Source organism: Otolemur garnettii, unplaced genomic scaffold, assembly GCF_000181295.1.
Source record: "Otolemur garnettii isolate 467f Iridium unplaced genomic scaffold, OtoGar3 scaffold00006, whole genome shotgun sequence".
NCBI lineage: Eukaryota > Metazoa > Chordata > Mammalia > Primates > Galagidae > Otolemur > Otolemur garnettii.
In genome coordinates, this window is record NW_003852401.1 from 4,735,958 (window position 1) to 4,740,266 (window position 4,309).

Sequence of the window (4,309 nt, forward strand, 5' to 3'; positions counted from 1 at the left end):
GTGTAAAAGTGGTCCCCTCTCTCCATATCCACACAGGCATCTGCACAGCTTTCAGACTCTGTGATGTGGGCCATTCTCACTGGGGTTAGGTGATATCTCAGGGTAGTTTTGATTTGCATTTCTCTAATCAGGGACAATGAGCATTTTTTCAAATGTTTGTTAGCCATTTGTCTGTCTCTATCAGAAGAATTTCTTTTCCTGTCTCCTGCCCAGTAGACAGGATTGTTTGCTTTCTTGGTTGATTAATTTGAGCTCTCTTTAGATTCTAGTTACCAATCCTTTGTCAGATTCATACCCTGCGAATAATCTTTTTCATTCTAAATGTTGTCTTTTTGTTTTACTTGTTATGTCATGATTTTGCTTCTTAACACTGTGAGTTAAAATGCATATTGTCTCAATATACATTATACCACAGTGCTACATACCAGATACCACACTCTAGACCAGGGATCCTCAAACTACAGCCTGCGGGCCATATGCAGTCCACCGAGGACATTTATCTGGCCTGCCAGATGTTTTGGCCCCCCTGCCTGTTCTGCTTAGTAGCCAACTTGTCCCGGGGCCCGCAGTCTGGCCCTCTAAGGGTCTGAGGAACAGTGAACTGGCTCCCTGTTTCAAAAGTTTGAGGACCCCTCCCTAGACCAGTGGTTCTCAGCGTTCCTCATGCCGCAGCCCTTTAATACAGTTCTGGTGGGTTGAGAACCGCTGCTCTAGACTTTGCAGTTAACAGCTCTAAACCTTAAAAGTTCTGCAGGTATTGGCTCTATTTAGCAGGTTAGGAAACTGAGGATCTCAGAATATAAATGATGTGCTCGATGACATGTAGCTAATAAATGATAGAGCTCAGATTAGAGGATCATTTTTATATATTGAGACTTGAGTAACATGATTCTTTATAGGAAAACCAGAAAAATAGATGCTTGTGATTGTCTCAAAAAGAGAAGAGACATTTGGCTGTTCATGTGAAGGAGAACTTTGCACCTTAGAATTATTTTTATAGAGTTCTGCTTAAGTGGTTTACATTTTACCTTTACAAAGTAAAATAAGGTGAACATAAATATAGCTGAAATTGTGACTGTGGCCTAATGAATACTCTGAAGCCAGAGGTTGTCACCTGCAGGAAGCCTGCTTATTTCATTAATGTCGCAATAGTATGCTTTTGATTTCTGTGCTGGGTTTGTGTGGCTGCAAGTATTTTGGTACGTTGTTATTTTAAGTTGTCGGCCTAGAGCTGTTAAATATGAGATCACTGGTGATAAAGGTGTGCGATGCAGTGCTGTGACCCCTTTTCTCCTATACCCATATACCCACTTGGTGGTTTAATGACCTTTTACTTTTTTTCCTCTTGCACTTGTGCCTTTCTTTGAGAGCAGCAGGCGGAGAAAGATGCAGACTCTTAATTAGGAAGTAAGTGTATGTTTTTTAAATGGAAGAAAAACTCATCTTGTAATAAAAAAAAAAACCCTACTATTGTTTTGCTTTAAATAATGAGCTATCATAATGTGTTTAAATTCATCTAGACAGCACACATTTATCGAAAGCTCACTATGTGCTAGGCACTGTTCTGAGTGTTCTGGACATAGAGTTCAACACAATAAAGATTACTGTCCTTATAAATCTTAACTCTTTTGAGGGGAAGCAGGCCATACATATTAGGCATGTTGTATGTATATAATATATACACATACATACAGAGGAATTAGGGTAAGTGCTATGGATAAAAAATGGAATAAAGTAAGGGACATGAGGAGTTGGTATGAGGGGTGGTCAGAAGGGATAGATTTACACAAACTTAATATGGATATTGCTAAAAGTTTGGATCCTGCCAACAAGAAGTTTCCAAAATGTATTTAAGGCTAGATCTAGTTATTCTGAGGAAGCAGTTCCCAATCTTTTTTTGGCACCAGAGACTGGTTTCATAGAAGACAACTTTTCCGTGGATGGTGGTGGGGGATCTGACAGGGGGCAGAGCTCAGGCAGGATATGAACAATGAGGAGCAGCTGTAAATACAGGTGAAGCCTGAGGAGCAGCTGTAAATACAGATGAAGCCTCACGTCCTTGCCCTCTGCTTGCCTCCTGCTGCTTGGCCTGCTTCTTGACAGGCCATAGTTTCATGGAAGACCATTTTTTCATGACCTAGTAGAGGCTGGAGATCTGACGGGAGGCAGAGTTTAGGTGGTGATGTGAATTGCTCACTTCCTGCTGTGTGGCCCGGTTCCTAACAGGCTGTGGAGCAGGACTGGCCCACGGCCCAAGGGTTGGGGACCACAGCTTTGAGTAAAGTACGACCCGTAATTTCTGTATTGGGTGGTGAAAATGGATATGGCGGCACAGTTTCATTGTTTCAAGTCAAAGATATTTCAGTCTTGTTTTCCTTCTGCCTGTGACATCGTGTGGAGATTAACTGGCATGGTTTCTTTCCAGATAGGTTATGTCTGGAAATAAACATTGATGTTTGTAATATATTGTGATTTATTCAGCTTCTGGTCTAATACATTTAATTAATTTGAAAGTATTATAATAAATTTGCAGATACGGTGGTTATAGTCTGCATGACACATCTACAAATTAATTGTTTTTTGTGAAGTAATGGTTGTTTATTTATACTGTTCCTCAGATAGATTTCCTAGGGCCAGTTTTTTCATGCGTGAACGCATACTTTTTTTTAATGGTGAGAGGAAAAATCTATGGAATTTTATATTTGGCCAAATATAGGTAAGCAGCTGTGAGATTAGGTTTGCAAATTAATTAATTTATTTTTAAAGAATAAGTTTATTTAAAGAAAAGACATTTGACTTGAAGGGAACACTATCTAGGATTCAGTTTTTTCAAGTAATTTATCCTTACTTAAAGACATTGCCCCACATGTAACAGTTATGTAAAAAAAAAAAAAAAAATTGTCTTTGGTTTTACAATAATTGAACAATAAAATTTTTCAATCCAATTGAACAAGGTATGCAAGGATGTTTGTTTTGTTTTGTTTTTTGTTGTTGTTAAAACAATGAGAACAAAATGATTTCCCAGAATATAAAGATTAGAGCGGAATGAGCATGGAGGTAGAGAGTTATTTGCACAAAACTAATTTTTTTTTCCCTATCCCATCTCCATTTGATGTTGATCAAAACATACTATTAGTTATGTAATAAAAAGAAATGCATTATGCTGGTGCACACACAGCATTTACTTTTTGTACAATAAAGGAATGAGAAAGAGGAAAAGGAAAGAAAGAGAGAAAACCATCCTCTAGTAGTCAGAATGTGCTGGAACCCAAGTGTTGTTTTCTCACTGAGAATGTCTTCTTGGTCTGTCAGAACAGAGTTTTGGAGAAAAGTAGCAGGTTCTCTCTTTAATAGACAACTCCTGTCTGGGGCTGGAGCACATCAATTGTGTTTTCATCCTCCAGTTTTAACTGTGCAGGTGTGCCTGTTTCATTGATTGGAATTTGATCTGCCTCATTGACAAACCCTGTCCTTCACAATAGGCTTTCATTAGTTCACTAAGTGGTGGATGCCTCCTCATCTTAAAGGGCACCCAGAAGCATCCTGCCCGCCACCTGGGAATTAACGGCATTGTTCTCAGTCTCAACTTCTTCCTTAGGCTTTTCTTTGCTCTCTGTGAGCTCCAGAGTCTCCTCAGCTGCCGCTTTGCAAAAGAGGTACCAGGTCCGCGCTGAAGGAGCCTATAAGCACCGCCAGCAGTGGCAGAAACAGTTTGCAAATTTAATTTGAAATCAGTTTCTCACTTTTCCCTCACCTGAATTGCTAATGGGACCCATTTCCAACAACCTTTGAAAGATCTGGCAATCAGTATTCAACTAGTGTTACAATTTATTCATCACATATATTTGGAGCATTTCATTCATTTCAGTGGAGCTATTATTTTTGCATTGGAAAATTTTATCATTCAACTTCTTGGCAGTCATCAACCCATATAACTCAAAGTAAAGTCCTATTATAGCAATACCGTTTCAAAGAAGGGAAAAGCCCAACTATTTAACACAACTTTTATTTTTTCATAGTTTTTAAAATACAAAGGTTTGTTCCCACTATGAAAAATTGTCTGCAAGAAATAATACAGTCCATCAAATGCCTTTGAAAGTTGCTAATTCTTTAGGAGTGTATACATTTTTTGTTGTTGTTGGGGAATCATTGAGGATACGAAGAACCAGGTTACACTGCTTGCGTTTGTTAGGTAAAGTCCCTGTTATAATTGTGTCCTGCCCCCAAGAGGTGTGTCACACACCATGACCCCCTCCGTCCTTCCCTCTCTCCGCTCTCCCATTCCCCTAACCCCCACCATGTACCAGCA

At 39.3% G+C, this 4,309-nt stretch overlaps 1 pseudogene; it reads right to left on the minus strand.

Moving 5' to 3' along the window:
- Positions 1-3,347: 3,347 nt before the first annotated feature.
- On the minus strand, positions 3,348-3,776 carry LOC111722607 (annotated as a pseudogene).
- Between the last annotated feature and the right edge of the window lie 533 nt (positions 3,777-4,309).